Source organism: Lissotriton vulgaris, chromosome 10, assembly GCF_964263255.1.
Source record: "Lissotriton vulgaris chromosome 10, aLisVul1.2, whole genome shotgun sequence".
Lineage (NCBI taxonomy): Eukaryota > Metazoa > Chordata > Amphibia > Caudata > Salamandridae > Lissotriton > Lissotriton vulgaris.
In genome coordinates, this window is record NC_141698.1 from 1,009,164,216 (window position 1) to 1,009,183,478 (window position 19,263).

Below are 19,263 nucleotides of genomic sequence, written 5' to 3' on the forward strand. Positions count from 1 at the left end.
TGGCATGAGGTAGGTATTTCCCAAATGCTAGTAAGAGTTCACACATCGAGGTCAATTCACCAAAATGCCAGGGGAAGCGCAAGTGACAGCACATGCCTTTTGACCTCCACTTTCACACACACACACACACACACACACACGCACACGCACATACTTACACATACATAAACACACTCTCACCTGCAAACACGCACACAACATACATTTAAAAGCATTTTTTACTTACCTCGACAAAACCCTGGACTGGATCACCTCCTTCCTCACTGGCAGGACCCAGAGAGTCCGCCTCCCACTTTCAGATCCGAAGCCACCACGATCACCTGTGGCGTACCCCAAGGATCATCCCTCAGCCCGACCCTTTTCAACATCTACATGTCACCACTCGCTAACATCATCTCGTACGCCAACGACAACCAAATGATCCTCTCCCTCACCAAGGACCCAGCCACTGCCAAATCCAACCCCCACAAGGGAATGAAGGCCGTCGCAGAGTGGATAAAGATGAGCCGTCTGAAACTGAACTCTGACAAGATGGAGGTCCTCATCCTCGGGCTCCACCCCCTCCACGTGGGACGATTTCTGGTGGCTGGCCAAGTTGGGAGCTGCCCCGACACCCTCCAACCACGCACGCAACCTGGATTTCATCCTGGACTCAACGCTCTCCATGATCCAGCAAGTCAACACTTTCTCCTCCTCCTGCTTCAACACCCTCCGCATTCTCCACAAGATCTACAGATGAATCTCCAGCGAAACCAGAAGGATGGTCACCCAAGCCCTCGTCAGCAGCAGGCTGGATTACGGCAACGCCCTCTACGAGGGAACCACAGTCAAACTCCAGAAAAGACTCCAACACATACAAAACACCTCAGCACGTCTCATTCTCGGAATCCTTCGCCAAAGCCACATCACACCCCACCTGAGAGACGCACTGGCTCCCGGTCAACAAGAGGATCACCTTCGAGCTCCTCACCCAAGCCCACAACGCACTCCACACCACTGGACCAGCATACCTCAACGAACGACTCACCTTCTACACCCTGAACCGCCAGCTTCGGTCCGCTGACCTCGCCCTCGCCACCATCCAACGCATCTGCCGAACGACCACTGGCGGCAGATCATTCTCCCACCTCTCCGCCAAGACATGGAACACTCTCCCCATCCACCTGCGACAGACCCAGGACCTGCTGACCTTCAAGAGACTTCTGAAGTCCTGCCTGTTCAATCAGTAGCTGCGCCTTGAGACCCTCAGGGGTGAGTAGTGCGCTCTATAAATGTTTTGATTGACTGATTAATTGACAATAACAGGTTCCGAGGAGTACGCTTAGAATTCGTTGGGAATTCCAATAAAGTCTGAAATTTGCCTGTAATATAGGTTTGAGCGAATATGAGTAGCTCTTCGACTGTCTTTGTGAATCGAGCCATGTAATAGGGCTGCTGTACACATTAAAGTCCAGGGCAATTTACCCAATTATATTTGCAGATTTGCAGTCCTTAAACTTAAAATACGCGTGAATTTCAAAGTGTCTGACACAGCTTGAATACTAGAGGAGGATTAATTGGATAGATGAAAGCGACCTCTTTAAGGTAATTGAAATATAATAAGTTGTGAAGCCCCCACACCCTATAATGTTTAGAAAATCCTGGGTTTGCATGTATCGGTGCAATGTAGGAAGTGCTCTATAAAGCGAATCACAGAGTAGTATTGTGCAAGCCTGTTTGCTTATCAGATATTTTCTGAAATAGGTATTTATGCAGACTGGCTCGCCCAAAACCATACAAAGAGGGTACATCAGACTCTGGTGTTGGTGCAAACAGTAGCTACAGAGGTTTTTGCACCAGCGTCTATTTCAAAGCTTAATTTGTCAAAGAATTAATGCCAGTGCTCAAAGCTCTGCTTGCATGCGGCCAGCACAATTAAATATCAGTGTGCCGAACGCCAAGACTGCATATATTTGAATCTCCCTCATGCTTCTTTAATCCTCTACCAGACACTTCCTGCCTCTTTCTCTCACTCTTGCATATTCCTGCTCTTTTCCTCTGTGATGTTTTTTTCGTCTTTATCTTCTTCCTGTTCCCTTTGTGTGTCTTTCCCTTTCTTGCTCTCGGAATATGTCTGAAAAAGAAATAAAAGTGCTGGTCCCCAAATATTAGTGTCGGTGGCCCCTTTGGGCAATGACCAACTCTGTTTAGAGTAAAGCACAAATTGCTCTTGCTTGAGGTTTGCAGTCACATTTACCGCGCGGTGCTGGAAATTGGGGTGCAAGAAACCTTGCAAGAGGTCAAGAGAAGAGTAGACAAGAAAGAGGCCTTTACATTTGGTTAATATCTTGTTGGATTTGCTGTAGGTTCAAAAACAGGTCAAATGTACGTCTGACAATGTCTTCTGACAAACTGCTGCTTATTCTTTTACATGGTGATTGGTGTTTACTTTTCCTTACTCTAACTGCATGGTGATGAACATTTGTGTTCTGAACCAAGTGACATTCTTGTTGGGGTGCAGGGAGCATGAAAAGAATGAATGAATGAAGTGGTTTTTATATTGCGCAAACTTAGCCCAATGGGCGTCAAGGCGCCTAAATCAAATGTGGAGGTTAAGACCCCACTCTGCAGCATTATCTCATAGGTAAGCCCTCTTGAAGAAGAAAGTTTTAAGAGCCTTTTTAAATGACTCTATTGAGGGAAGAGTTTTTATTTCAATAGGGATGGAATTTCGAAGCTGAGGGGCAACCACAGAGAAGGCTCTGGCTCCCCATCTAGCAAGTTTGAAGCGGGGCACAACAAGTTGACAGAGTCCCGCAGAGCGAAGGTCTCTTGTAGGAACATAGCGCGAAAGAAGAGAGCCCATGGCACTTGAGGGACCTTCTGTCAATGCTCTGTAGGCCAGACATAGAATTTTAAAGGAAATTCTGTGCTGGACAGGAAGCCAATGAAGGTCTTTCCTGGCCACAGTAGCGGAAGAGGATTTGGGGAGGGCCAGGACAAAGCGCGCTGCAGCATTCTGCACAATCTGCAGTCGGTGTAAAAGGCTTTTGTTGGCAAGGTCAGATTTATTGGAAATTAACCATAGAAATATTTTAAAATATATCAGCAGTAAGGAAACTTATCGGATAAGGCCTGCTGCTTTTTTGCAATTCTTAAGTTTGATTGAAACAAAAATTTCAAGAGGATCAAAACAAACAAAAGACACTTCAGGTAAAGGATAAATATGCGCTGAAACTTGATTTCCACAGGTTATTGTTTCTACGCCATATATATTTAGGAGTAGAACTGCATGTCTGATGCGACTTTAGTGGCCCTTTCACAAGATCATTTCAGTGGAAAATGTGCTAGTTGTAAATGCAGTACTACACCACACAATGCTTTAGTTATATATTCGGGACAATGCACTCTAAAATGTGCCACAGGACATACTACTACTCCCCTACCACTCTCGCTTGCTTAATTGTAACACTTGTTCCTTCTGTAAACCTTGGATTAGTCAGTGCCCTTATGACTTCAGTGATGTAACATTTATAGCAGCACCCCCACTCTGAGAATTGTTCCTGCACCATTGCATGTACCGGCTGGCAGGGAGAATGACGGGAAAGTACGTCCCCGACAGGTCCTCCGAACCAGAAGGAGCAGGTAGCGGCTGCAGCTGCTTTCTTTTGCAGTACTGACAACCACATAGTGAAGTGGAGTTTAAATGAGCTTGTTAAGCAGCCTTGGATATATCTGTTACACTACACTATCTGTTACACTACAGAAGTTATCAGCTAGTTGGAGGATTGGATGCACATAGTAAGGGAGATTGCTGGGAGGTTGCTGAGGGTAGTACTGTGAGCGTGGCAAGAGCTGCGAAAAGCAGCAGCAGCTCCTCTACTAAGGCAGAGGAGCGTCGCCCCACTGCTCTCCGAGCAGTTGAAAGAGGAAAAATAAAAGGATACTAACGCAGCATTATTATAATTTTATTTCTCCTACTGCAGTGGCTCAGTTTGGGCGGAGCTGGGCTCCGGGACATCAGAGCACCAAAGGTAGAGGAGTGGCGAGTGCACTTTGTGAGTGTGCATGCCGCTTTGGCCGTCTCTCTTGGGCCAGCCAAAGCGTCCCCTCTTGGGCGGACCAAAGCGTCATGCACGCTTTGCAAGTTCTCCACCCAGACCGCATTACAGCCTGGGTGGAGAGCTTGCCCAAGTCCCCAGCCCCTGTCTGAGTGGCGAACCACAGCACTTAGACCAATCACAATGCTGCAGTGCAGCCTTGTGATTCACTGTGGGGAGCCTGGGAGCCAGGTGCTTCCTTCTGCCTGACTCAAGGAAGATGAATTGGACCGGCTAGAGGTTGCAGCCGGCACCATTCCAGGTAAGTGGGATTTAAATTAAAAAATATATATATTTTCATTCCCTCTCCCCCCATCACTCCCATCAGTATCAGTCGCTACTGGCCAAAAGGTAAGATGACTCAGAGACAGCCTAGACCTTGTTTGATCTTGTTGGCAATGTGATTTCTATAGCAGGGGGAGCAGGATGAGAGCTTGAGTCACACACCATTTGACATGATAATTATGGGCAAAAACGACACGTGTACTTTATTCTGAAACCCACATTTGTTGTACAAAATGGAACGAAAAAGAGAAAGGGTCCCCTTTTTAGGTCTCGCCCTGCGATTGCAGGCCAAAGGCCTGCTGTTGCAGAGCGAGTCTTTTGTGATCGTTTCAGGCTTTTTGCTTTCAAGGACTAGGCAGAGCGGACAAGAGGCTGTTACGCGCACGCAACCTGCCGGAATCGGATCAGGTCGCGCGCATGAACACGCGCTCCGATTCTGGCAGGCTCTTCACAACACACATACAGCTCAACCCCCCCCCCCCCCCCCCCGCCGCGCATACACACACATACATACATACAGCCCTCCCTCCCCCCCGCGAGCATACACACACGCACACACAGAACCCCCGGCGCTTACACACACACACATCTCCTACCTCATCTCAGCGTGTCTTCTCGCTCACTTGTCCCCGCTCCTCTGGTCCGCGCGCCGGCTCCTCTGTGGTGCAGTTCCGTGCTTGTTTATGGAAGGTGACGTTTCATCTACAGACATGCTTCAGCCTCTGTTTCCAGTAAATGTGTCCAATGGTGGTTTTGCCAGTGAAGATGTTAGGGATGCTGCTCGTGATGAGGTTTCTTTCCAGGGTCGTGGCTCGGTGTCTGACATCAGTGACACATTGAACCCAGCTCTGTACACACTGCCAGACGCTGAGGTCAAACCTCATCCTAAGGGCACATTCACGGCTGGTCCGTTCTCTCTTTCAGTCGTTCTCAGGCCGGAAATCGGGTGATTTCCTCTTCCGGGTCAGCGGGGGCAGAGACAGCAGCAGCAGTGAATGCCGTCACTCCGGCCTCTTCCTCGGCTCCAGCAGCTGCAGGGGTGGAAGGATCCTCGGTCTGTGCGGTGACCTTCGCCCTCTGACCCCGGACGTCACCCCTGGCCTCGGATTGTCATCTTCACCGTCCCAGGCCGAGGGGGAGAGGGCTCTGAGCAGGGGTCTGCGCAGGTAGAGTCTACAGACCACCCCCCCCCCCCCGCTTCAGCCAACCCGAACTCTGCACCCCCCTTCAAGCCATGCCCCCCCAATATAGGTTATTTGTGATATTTTGTAGCGCACTGAAATGTCGCAGCTCACTAGCCGCTACAAAGATGTGATGGGGCGGCGAGGGGGCCTCTGATATGGCTTTGTTGCCTTTGTTTAAAGGGACCCTCTTCCTTGCACATCCATCTTATGAATTGGATTTCGTTAATGGGGAAAGTTTCCTTATTTGATTCATGTTAGGAATAAGACTAATAAATAGAAGTACATTTTTTTAAGGGAGCATGGAGAGAATTGTAACGGAGTTCAGTGGTGTCAGGACCTGTGAATGTCATGTTATCACTACTTCAAATGTGCATTAGGTAGGGGACTGTTAAAGGTTGAGGCCACCCTGAGGAGATCCTGTGCCTACTTTACACACTTTATTTTGTTCAAGTTGTGTACGTGGCCGGGTGTTTTGCAATGGTAATCTCATTTACCATTAATCAAGGCTACTAGAGCTATGCAGCATTTAAGAGCCAAATACTGGGGTGGGGGTGACTATGCAGCAAGGACCCTTGGATTATGTGCTGCACCACTGGAATATTGCAGTGACATAGAAACACATAGTGGTGTGTGTCCCTAAATTTCGGGGAAAAAAGGCTAATTATATGGTGTAATTTAGCACGTTGTGTTGTAGTCTAATTTCACCATTTCACTATTTTATCACGCATACTGGGAGCAAAAGCTTCCCCCTCTACCGGTTTAATTTTTGACTACTGCAGCAGGCAACTAAAAGTTGACTAACCTTTGCAAAGGACCTGCCAATGTTCCACAACATATCAGTTGTGTGGTACAGACGTAAATGCTATTTGTAGCAATGTTATTACTCAGTGTAGCAATGCAATTGCACATCTACCTGCCTGCAGTAGGTGGTACATAGGGCTTGGCTTATGTTGGAGCATATTGGCCTCTTGTCCATGTTGATGATAAATGAAAGGCTCATATCTGCTAAAAACAAGCATTTGCAATGCAATAGGTCTCGCATTTACGTGAGTTTAAGCTATTTGCATTGTAAATGACAATGCCTTTTTTCTTTTGGTTTTACAAATCAAAAAAAGAAAAAAAAGGCATTGTCATTTACAATGCCAATAGCTCAAACTTGCGTAAATGCGAGACCTATTGCATTGCAAATGCTTGTTGTGTTTTTTTCTTGTTTTAGCTTCTAAGTAAAAAAATCTCCTCCCCTTCTTTGAAAACTCTTGCTGGGTTCATTTAGCCCTGATGTGTGTATGCACCTCCCTGCGCCCACTTTTATGCCTCACAGTAAATTGAAATGCTGAAAAGGAAGCCTTTGGTGTGAAAGCCAAGGCCTTTTCAAGCTAGCTCCCTCTCCAGAGTAAAAACCCACATTTTGAAAGAATTAAGACCCCCAGAACAGCAAGCTATGGATCTTGTAGGTGAAGCAAAGTCACAAGGTTCTTGAGGGAAAGAGACAGAAATCCATTGAGGGGCAGAGAAAGTGAGAGATAAAAATCTAAGGGGGAGACCTGTGCTCAGCAAATGGGACAGAATGAAAGGGCAATCTCACAGCAGTTTGCTGAGCAAACCCGGGGTACAGACTTAAACTCTCAAGGAATGGAGAAGATTGACCTACTTGAGGCAAGACACAATTGTAAGACGGTGGAAGACAGCTTACAGGTTGACGACATTAAAACCGACTCCGCCCGCTCCCCCCTAGGAAAAATCACAAAACAGGGCAGACAAGTCTTGTGAGTGAGACTCAGTATCCAATATCTACAAGGATTGGAAAAGGGGGGATACTCCACCATGTGTTTCATCAAGTTCTTCGCAATTGATCCCCCCTCCACCCAGGAGACCCAGAAGACCCAGGTTGAAATATCAAAACAAGACTGCCCTCAATTCAAATAACACCTGGCTATCACTGGAAAAGGAAAGGGATTCCCTTTTAGCTCAACAGGTTCAGTATTATCAGAACATTGTTGAAGAGAACAGAATGGACAGCTTGCCGCTTGCAAGCTTATCAGTAGTTGCAAACATGGAATCAACTGGCTTGTATTTGGGGTATTAGACAGTGAGTTTACTTCCATAGACAGCATTAACCCCTCCCCTCCGTCCCCCAATTTACTCAGGTTTGGAAATTACTTTGGGGGTAGAGCCTCAGGGTCTGGACAAAACATTTTTGTTGTCCTACTTCAGTTGGTCCTACAGGAAGAGCGAGATATTAAAACCTCCCAAGCTGATCTAGTGAGTAGACTGGAAGCAAGACTAGAGGACACAGATTCTATAATTTCAGATTTAGATATCCGGCAAGCAACAGCCGAGCAAAGGATATCAGATATAGGGGACACAGTTGCTAAGCAGGACAAATAGACTCAAAAAACACACAAGGAATTGCAGTCCTTAAGTGGAAAGCTTGAAGACTTGGAAAATTGCTCTTGCAAGTCTAACTTGTGTTTTAGGGCTCGCCTTTCCTATTCCGCAGGAATAGGAAAAAGAGCCCTAATGCATCTAAACCACTACTTAAGGCCAAGGGCTCTCCCCTACTTAAGGCCAAGGGCTCTCCCCAAAAGCGGATTTTGGGAAGTGCATGCCTCGTGCACGAGCTTCCCTGAGCCTTCTGCCTATCAGCCTGCTAGTTCTCCTCCCCTAATTATTCACTTGACTTACTCACGGCCGCAGGCCGTGACTCTGGCTCTTCAAAGGCTCTACTCCCCGCCCCCCGCCTGCACTTCACGGCCGCGGCCATCTGTTCCCCAGCTCCAGCACCTCCCCTCTCTCTCCCCGCACACAGCCTTACTCGGATTTCTCCACCCCCTCCCCAGCCAGCTTCACCCAGGCCGTGTTCCCTTCCACCTTTCCTCCTCTCTGTCCCTCTCTCTCCGTACATCCTTTAACTTTGTCCACCTCCTCCTTTATCTCAGCTCCCGTCTTTCTCGTTTTTTTTGCTTCCCACTCCCACCACCCTCCAAGCACAAACACAGTGTTTCCCTTCATCAGACACCAATGCTTCCTCCCGGCTGGAGACCAAGCAATGTCTCTGCAAGTGCCATGTGTACTTGTCCCCATCGCCTCCTCTCCTCCCACGTTCTCCATGTTCCCTTCATGTCCCAACGGCCCTCTCTGTATTCCTTTCGTATTCATCTCCCCACCCAACCCCATGTTGTTTTCACATTCACCCCCACTCTTCCTTGTTATATATAGCGCTGTTTCCACGTTTTTGTATTTTAAAGCACTGTGAATGAAGCAGTGTTGCTTGTTTTATCGTGGTACGATGAGAGACCGAGTTAGCCTGAGACGACTTTGATAAAATGAAAATCACAAAAAAAACATATACACATTAACTGACCACTCCGGAACTTCTCAGGAAATTGTGTTCCATTGAAGAGCACTCCCTCCTATGGTAATGCAAACTGTGGAATGTGCCTGTCTTGTGTTTCCTGGCGCCGAGCTCGCCTTCTCCGTGCGCCATATAAATGACATTTGTTGAGCCAACATGGAGCTGCGTGGCCTGCGCGGTTCACATTCACACTTCTGCTATGCTGGTGAAGTGACAGACTCCCTCAGCTGGCAACGCGGCCAACCGCCTAGAAATGGCCTGTACTTTCCGTTCAACCTTTTCCCAGCGTGTGACTAACATCAACGGTGCAATCTCTTAGCTTTAGATTGTTGCATTGATGCCCTCTGCTGACCTTTTCACCCTCTACTCTGACTGGAATATCAAACTCATGGACTGCCGAGGCAGCCCATGAAAAACTACGGACAAGGCATTTTCGGTATTTCTGTATGAGCAGACGCTTCAGACAGTACTACTTCTAACAAATATGCACCTTAAACATTATTTTCTCCTAAAAACACTTTATTTACTAATGTATTATTTTTGCAGTCTTTCTCTAGCATGAAATTGGCCCATGGACTTTCCATAAGCACCAGATAACATTACATGTCGGATTCATTTTTTTTAGGCACAGAGATTAACTGATTTGTTTAGGATTGCGGGACTTTGAGATAAAGCCATGACTCGAATGCGACACCTCCTCCCCCCCCATTCAAAGGTCGGCAGCTCTATCCGTTAGTCCACGTCTTCTCTACGTTTCCATGCTGACATTTTTGTTCATATGTATTTCTAGGAAAGAATGGCCGATTGCATTACCCTATATGTTTTTCAAGTGAAAAGTGCTTCTACTAACCCCTGCCCTTCAGTGACTATAAGCTGCAGTTTTTCAACACAGTTTAAACAAGCATTTACAATGCAATGGTCTCGGCATCATTAAAGGTAGAGCTATTGGCATTGCTCATGACATTTCTTTTTTTTCTTTAAATCATAAATAAATGGCATTGTCATTTACATTGCCAATACACAGCACTCTGCACCTGCACTCACAGCTCTGCACTCAACAGCACACACCACTCTGCACCTGCACTCACCGCTCTGCACCTGCACTCACCGCTCTGCACCTGCACTCACTGCTCTGCACCTGCACTCACTGCTCTGCACCTGCACTCACTGCTCTGCACCTGCACTCACTGCTCTGCACCTGCACTCACTGCTCTGCACCTGCACTCACTGCTCTGCACCTGCACTCACTGCTCTGCGTCTGCACTCACTGCTCTGCGCCTGCACTCACTGCTCTGCACCTGCACTCACTGCTCTGCACCTGCACTCACAGCTGTGCACCTGCACTCACAGCTCTGCACTCAACAGCACACACCACTCTGCACCTGCGCTCACAGCTCTGCACTCAACAGCACACACCACTCTGCACCTGCGCTCACAACTCTGCACTCAACAGCACACACCACTCTGCACCTGCTCTCACAACTCTGCACTCAACAGCACACACCACTCTGCACCTGCGCTCACAGCTCTGCACTCAACAGCACACACCACTCTGCACCTGCGCTCACAACTCTGCACTCAACAGCACACACCACTCTGCACCTGCGCTCACAGCTCTGCACTCAACAGCACACACCACTCTGCACCTGCGCTCACAGCTCTGCACTCAACAGCACACACCACTCTGCACCTGCGCTCACAACTCTGCACTCAACAGCACACACCACTCTGCACCTGCGCTCACAGCTCTGCACTCAACAGCACACACCACTCTGCACCTGCGCTCACAACTCTGCACTCAACAGCACACACCACTCTGCACCTGCGCTCACAGCTCTGCACTCAACAGCACACACCACTCTGCACGTGCGCTCACAGCTCTGCACTCAACAGCACACACCACTCTGCACCTGCGCTCACAGCTCTGCACTCAACAGCACACACCACTCTGCACCTGCGCTCACAGCTCTGCACTCAACAGCACACACCACTCTGCACCTGCGCTCACAGCTCTGCACTCAACAGCACACACCACGCTGCACACACCACTCTGCACACACTCACAGCTCTGCACTCAACAGCACACACCACTCTGCACCTGCACTCACAGCTCTGCACTCAACAGCACACACCACTCTGCACCTGCGCTCACAGCTCTGCACTCAACATCACACACCACTCTGCACCTGCGCTCACAGGTCTGCACTCAACAGCACACACCACGCTGCACACACCACTCTGCACACACTCACAGCTCTGCACTCAACAGCACACACCACTCTGCACCTGCACTCACAGCTCTGCACACACCACTCTGCACCTGCACTCACAGCTCTGCACTCAACAGCACACACCATTTTGCACCTGCACTCACAGCTCTGCACACACCACTCTGCACCTGCACTCACAGCCCTGCACACACCACTCTGCACACACCACTCTGCACACACCACTCTGCACACACCACTCTGCACACACCACTCTGCACACACCACTCTGCACACACTCACAGCTCTGCACACACTCACAGCTCTGCACCTGCGCGCACTCACAGCTCTGCACCCTGCACTCACAGCTCTGCACCCTGCACTCCCTACTCTGAATTAACGCCTCCCTGCAGGTAATGTACGTTTTCCCCGTTTTGTTGCCAACAAAACCCTTCAAATGTCCTAGGAGGCAGCGCACTACAAAAATAATAATGGCGTGATTACAAGTGCACATGCTTCTAAGGCACCCTACCAGCAGTGTGTCGCCCTGTCCGGCCTGGGGAGAGCCCTGCTATCTTATCGAGCCACTCACTCGGTCAGGTCTGTAAGAATGGTCCTGGAGGTGAGATATGCACACAAACTTTTTAAGGCATGGGCCAAGTGGGCTCTGGCCCAGTGCCCCTGCCTTTTAGGGGCCTCCCTGATAGAGGCATCCCTGTTCTACAGAGTCTGTACGACGCGTCACACTCAACTGTCCGTATCTTAGTATTCACTTTTCTATTTTGGTATTTAAACTAACTAGACACACACTTTACATGTCTAGGGAGAATATGGAATGACAAGATGTAAAATTGACTAGCACAGCTACCATCAGATAAGCCTAACCCGCACGCCCCTAAATAACAACTCTATGTCCGTGTTTACCATCAGTATAATTCCAGGGCTGAAGGCCTCATGATTGCTGTAAGAATTTGGCTCAAGTTGCAGAAACCAAGTCTTAAAACTTGCATATTGGGGTACCCAGATACAAAGAAGAGACGAAACCCTGTGAACTAATTCATGCCTCAGATCAACAACAAAGTAACGTGACTCAAAATTCCAATTCCATAATATTACGTGTAGCCCCAGTGACCTGCGAACATAATTGCGAAGCTGGTCACAATTTTTTTTTAAAACGAGACCCTGCTAAAAAACATAAGTCCGTTTGACCCAATGCATGGAAGCATTTAGGGTAACTCATTCAGTAACATTTTTACATGTAAAAGAAAAAAAGCAAAAGTACTACGGCAGTAAAGAGGCTGGCAATCGACAGATGGTGAAAAATAGACACGTTCTGTCATACATAATGTTTGTTCCGTTCGTACTGGTGATTGAGACCTTGGTGTTGCATCTAAGGCCATGGCTCCGGAGGTTTGTTTTCTAGACTTAACTCGCTGAGCAAACCGCACTCATCCTGTGCCTCGAATCCCTTAATAATAAATGTAAAGCACATGAAAGAGTTTTCTGCATCTAAGTATGTGACTGGTGCACAGCACACTCTGAACTTACCCAGGGGATGGGACTTCAAACTTGCGTTCACCGCTGCGCCTCCGGGTTCGGACCCTGATCCGGGGCAGGCCAGGCCAGGCCAGACTCGACCCTGGCTCGGGGGGGGGGGGGGGGGGGGGGGGGGCTTCTCTGCGTCCTGGGGCTGAGGTGTGTTCTCCACGGCGAGAGACGAAGGAGAGCTGCGGGCAGAGGGAAGGGGGGGGGGGGGGGGGGGAGAGACAGAAACACCTAAAAACCTCTGTCTGCTATCAACATGTTCCCCGGGTGCTCCAACTGGACCGGAGACCAATTTTGCAGAAGAAACTAAAAATGTGACAGAAAAACAAAGTTCTTACCAGCGCATAATTCACATCTACCACGGAGACAAACTCCTACTGATACAGATTTAAAAAAAGATTAAAGGGTGCACCCGTTTGTGTGTTGGGTGGTCTGGTGGCTGAATAGCTGCCTCTTGGTGTAAGAGGCCTGCTTTCTAATACCAGCTTCTCAATTGGAGGAGAGGCGTGTGATCCTCGGCAAATGTAACTGTCGCAGTGAGATCTTAGCAGCACTACACACACACCAGTGAAAAGCACAGCATAAAACGGGTCGAACTTGAAAGGGTTTTCGGTTCGTTGTCGCGCAACACACTCATCCATTCACTATTGTGTGCCTCAGAAAACACGTCTATTCCCCTGAAAGCACGGGGATCCGGGAATGGCTTGGGGTGACCTTGGGGCCACTCTGCTGCCCCTTGCCTTGGCATGGATGGTAAGGGGCGGAAGCTGCTAGGAAGCCCAGTGAAGTGCCCTTGCAGCTGTGGGGTGACCTGGCCCCCGACGGGCCCCGGTTCTGTAGTTGCGGGGTGACCTCGTCGCCGCCCCCCAGCCCTGGCAGCCGCTGCTGCGGCCTGGCAGGCTCTGGCCCCTGCAGCTGAGCGCTTTCATCCGCTCTCCTCGCTTGTTAACACCATTCAGCGCGAGGCCCCGTCCCGGGCCCGGCGGGGGCCTTTGCACTCGGATTGTTCCTAATTAGCCGCCTCGCTGTGCCCGCAAACATGGCCGTGCCTGGAATGGGTCTTTTCGGCCGCAGGAAGTTACCGTGGATGCGCCAGCACCAAAGATAACGCAGTAGGTTCCGTGGTGCCTTGCACCAGTGACGGCACTCACAATGAGGTGACCAGGGGCAAGAGACTTCTCGACTGTAGAAAGGCGAGTTCCTGCACAGCACTCCGCAGACGAAGGGGGGCGGGGGGGTGCGACGAGAGACGAAGGAGAGCTGCGGGCAGAGGGAAGGTGGGGGGGAAGACGGCACTCACCGGCTGTTCAGAGAGGCGGCGGTTCCTCCCTGCCACGGGCAGGGCTGCTGGGCTTCGGCTGGGGACGTGCTTCTTCTCCAAGATAAGAGCGGCAGGGCGGCTTTGCAGAGTGCGCTCCGCGGCTCCCTGTGGTGCCCCCAATGCCTGTCTGCCCACAAAAAACGAGACGGCCCGATGTGTACACACAGAGACTGCCAGGTGGAGGAGGCTGCGACTTCTTGGGGCGGCTGTTGTCGAGAAATGGCCTAAAGAAAAGCGCCGCCATTTTCCGATTCGGGGGCGTGTTTTTTTGCGCCCTGAGTGACAGACGACGTCACAGGGCTAAAGAATGCAAAAAATCACGCCCCCGAATCCAAAAAAGACAGAGCTTATTTGGAGGGACGGCTCTCTCCTCCAATGGCTGGCCTCCTTTTAGGAAGCCAGCCAATTGAGGTGAGACGGCCGAGGGAGGCGGGTTCCAGATCCCTACTAAGTATCATACGATCTCCTCCCGGAAATGCTGGCAAGCCAGCATTTCCGGTCCTCGACCGAAAAAGATGAAGGACAGAAATATGTTGCTTACTTTCTCCGTAGTTGGTGTCACCGCTTGTTTTTTTTACCGGAAGCATCACATCACATCTTTAAAGTACACTCAGTCCCCCCCACTCCCCTGACCCCCCCCCGCTACACCGACGACCGCAAGGCAGACTCTATCTTAATTAAAGAAATCAGGTCACATACTGAATAATTATAGCCACGAGTTGCGTTGCGCGTGGCTGAATCAACTTGTTTTTTTAATCATTCACATATATTACGCTTCCTCCTTTGTTTCCCCTCCCTCTTCCATCTACACTCTTCATGTGGCTTGGTGTTTTTTTTCTTTCTGAGTTTCGTGGTATATCTTTTACACTTCTCTGTACCTCCTCCCCTCCCCCCACTGCACGAACACCCGCCAGGCGGGCACTGTCTTAATTCAAGGCATCTAGTCTCGTAGTTGCATACGAGACTTTCTCTGCTTTAGCTCCAAAAACAACGCTGGCTTGCTACAGATGAGTGGAACAGGCAACAGGCAGACATTTCGATTATGTGTTGAGTCAAAGAGCTCATCTCATACAAGCAAATTAGATACTGATTTTAGCTGCTAATGTTGAGCTGACGTCAAGCCTGTTCCGAAGCTGCCAGGTCGGCAGCTCTGGCCATTGCACCACATTTTCGCACCACTTTCGATTTTGTTTTAGGTGGTGCTAACAGGAAAAATGGAGCCTAGCAATTATTTTCTTACAAAATAACCTGTAAAAGCCCTTTCCTTCTCAAACCGAGAGTAGGGCCAAGAGATCTGAGCTGTGAGTACCAATAGTTTGACCTTCCTTTGCTCCCTTTTTAAACCTCCCTCACTGTTCTCTAATCTCCAGTACCAGCTTATGTGTCTACAAAAATGTATTTTGCTGATTAGGAGTTGTGGCATCCCCACAGCTCGCAAAACCTCACTGTGCCCTCCTTCCCCACCTTTAGAGCTACAGTTCTGAACACTTTCAGCGTGCAAACTGGGAGATGTCCACTTCGTTCTCACATAGACAGGAACAGGGGATGCATCTCACACAGACAGGAACAACAGGGGGCGCATCTCACACAGACAGGAACAACAGGGGGCGCATCTCACAGACAAGAACAGACGGCGCATCTCACAAAGACAGGCAATAGGCGCATTGTTTTAGCTTTGCCCCCTCTATCAAAAGCCTGGGTTATCTGTTTGCGTCCTTTCGTTTAAGTTCTCTCTGGGGCGCCCATTCACCCCCTCTGTGAGCTTTTACAGGCGCGTGGTCCGCTTTTTCCAGTCACCTGAATCCAGACCTAATAAATTGTACTATCTGGCTGTCCGGGGACTTTTATTCTTACCACCACCCACGTCACTAGATCACTACTGTTTTAACCATGGGTACAAACCTCCTGGTGGAGGCTGCATAACCATACTGACCCGATGATTATGCACTCACGTGAATGAAGAGCGGAGAACCAACATATGCCGCTGTTAACATTCCCATCAAGTGCATGAGGGTCTTTTACACGGGACACCCCACGTTCCTCCTGCATACCCTGGTTATGCAGGACAAGTGATCCTTCTCCCATTGATCAGCGCATTCATTATAGGAAACTTAACGGATCAGACTTCCTCCTCCCCCCATTGATTATTAAGTATTTAGGAATATTCGGGGTTCCCAAATGTGTGCGTTTGGGTTCTTTATTTCCTACATATGATGACTCTGAAAACAAAGTTGGTATTGTTTTAGCTTTGCCCCCTCTCTTTTTCTATCTCTCTTTCTCTCTCTCTCCTCTCTAATTCTCTCTCTCCTTCATTCTCGCTCCTCTATCTCTCTCTCTTTTTCCCCCTATATTCTCTCTCCTCCCCCTTTCTCTTTTTCTATTTCTATCCCCTTCTTTGACTCTTTCTCCCCTTTAATCTATGCCCTCTCGCTCTCTTCTCTGTCACTCACTTTCCCACTTGAGCTCCATCTGCCATTCCTTCTTCCATTCTTTCTCTCTCGTTTTTGCTCCTCCAGTTCCCTGATCTTTGGACTGCAGGTTGTAAACATGTACACAGCAGGCAAGGAGACTCTCCAGCGGTCTTATTACAGTGCTGTGTAGTTCTAACATATAACTTACAGTTTGTATCTTTTGTTCAAATCAATAATCTATTCATGAAAGTTTTTTATACCTATCTATTGTCACACATTCTTTGTTAGATGGATGATTTTTCAGACAGCAGCATTAATTATTACATTGTGCACTGCTGTATTCTGAAACAAGAAGGTGTGACGGGACACATTATGCTTAGTTTCATTTGCAACATGCGCTGGCAAGCCATGGGCGTGCTGCAGCTCCCGATTCATGTAACTGCTGCTTTCAAGCTTGTGAACAGAAGCTGCTCGGTTTGCAAGTTAAATGATAATTCAACCCCACACACACACAGCCCTGCACACACACACACAACCCCCCCCACACACACACACAAAACCCCCACCCCACACACACACACAACCCCCTTACACACACAACCCCTCCTACACACACAACCCCTCCTACACACACAACCCCTCCAACACACACAACCCCTCACACACACAACCCCACACACACACAACCCCCCACAGACACACACCCCCACAGACACACCCCACACACAAACACACACACACCCCACACACACCCCCCCCACACACACACCCCCCACACACACAAACCCCCCACAAACAGCCCCACACACACACAACCTCACAAACAACCCCACACCCACACTCTATCTCTCTATCGCCCTCACTGTATCGCCCTCACTCTATTGCCCTCACTCTATCGCCCTCACTCTATCTCTCTATCGTCCTCACTCTATCTCTCTATCGCCCTCACTCTATCTCTCTATTGCCCTCACTCTAACTATCGCACTCACTCTATCTATCTATCGCCCTCACTCTATCTATCTATATCTATCGCCCTCACTCTATCTATCTATTTCTATCGCCCTCACTCTTATCTATCGCCCTCACTCTTATCTATCGCCCTCACTCCTATCTATCGCCCTCTCTCTTATCTATCGCCCTCACTCTTATCTATCGCCCTCACTCCTATCTATCGCCCTCTCTCTTATCTATCGCCCTCACTCTTATCTATCGCCCTCACTCTTATCTATCGCCCTCACTCTTATCTATCGCCCTCCCTCTTATCTTTCACCCTCCCTCTTATCTATCGCCTTCACTCTTATCTATTGCCCTCACTCTTATCTATCGCCCTCACTCTTATCTATCGCCCTCACTCCATCTATTTATATCTATCGCCCTCACTCTTATCTATCGCCCTCACTCTTATCTATCTCCCTCACTCTTATCTGTCGCCCACACTCCATCTATCTATCGCCCTCACTCCATCTATCTATCGCCCTCACTCCACATATCTATCGCCCACACTCCACCTATCTATCGCCCACACTTCATCTATCTATCGCCCACACTCCATCTATCTATCGCCCACACTCCATCTATCTATCGCCCACACTCCATCTATCGCCCCTCACTCTGTCAATCGATCTATCACATTCACTCTATCTATCTATCGCCCTCTATCTATCTATCGGACTCTATCTATCTATCCATCTATCCATCGCCCTCACTCTATCTATCTATCAATCTCCATCTATCGCCCTCTATCTATCTATCTATCTATCTCCATCTGTCGCCCTCTATCTATCTACCTATCTATCGCTATCTATCTATCTATCTATCTCACTCTATCGCCCTCTATCTATCTATCTATCTATCTATCTATCTATCTATCTATCTATCTATCTATCTATCGCCCTCATTCTATCTATCTATCTATCTATCTATCTATCTATCTATCTATCGCCTTCACTCCATCTATCTATTGCCTTCACTCCATCTATATATCGCCTTCACTCCATCTATCTATCGCCCTCACTCCATCTATCTATCGCCCACACTCCATCTATCTATCGCCCCTCACTCTGTCAATCTATCTATCGACCCTCACTCTATCTATCTATCGCCATCTATCTATCTATCTATCTATCTATCTATCTATCTATCTATCTATCTATCGGACTCTATCTATCGGACTCTATCTCCCCCCCGCCTGCACTTCACGGCCGCCAGGCCGTACCCCTGTCGCTTCATCTGCTTGCCTTCTGTCCCTTAATTTTCCCGTGACTCCCCCCTCACCTCTCCCACTCCACTGCTTCAGGCCCCCACCATTTGCTCAGGACATTGCTTGTTTTAACTTGTTTTCACAGACGCCAGGCCGTGAGCTAAATCAAAGGGTTCGGCTCCCTGCCCCCTGCTTCACGGACGCTTCTCAGGCCACCAGCCTGCACAATATATTTATTTTGCATATGTGGGCGTGGGAGGGGAGGTGGAAATGGGCTCGGAAACAGTAAGAGGCTGAAGACCAGAGTATCTCTTTAAACTGGATTTTATTTTCAGGGTGCACCGGGTTCGAAAGGTGAGTCGCTCTCATGCAAACTCCAGATTGTCCGTGGTGACGGAGTCTTCTGGGTGAGGTATCTCCTGTCGGATGTCTTCTACTTCTACTCCTGTATGCCGTATCCGGACCGCCAGGGAAAAAGAGACCAAAAGAGGGAAGCCGTTAGTTTGTGGCCTGATACCGGCTTACCCGAATTGGGACCGAGTGGTTGCGAGGGAGCACCCATGCTTTGTACAGGATGAACGTGCTCGTGCTCAGGGTGGAAGAGTGTGAGGACCGCGGGCGGGGTAAGGAGGGAAAAAGGGTATGGGAACAGACACGGGAAAGGCTCTTTTTCCCC

The 19,263-nt window shown here is 49.0% G+C and overlaps 1 protein-coding gene across 1 annotated transcript in view; it reads left to right on the plus strand.

The window, feature by feature from the left end:
* The window catches only part of ACP3 (acid phosphatase 3), a 263,609-nt gene that overhangs the window by 150,073 nt on the left and 94,273 nt on the right, over positions 1–19,263 (plus strand). The window lies entirely within an intron of this gene.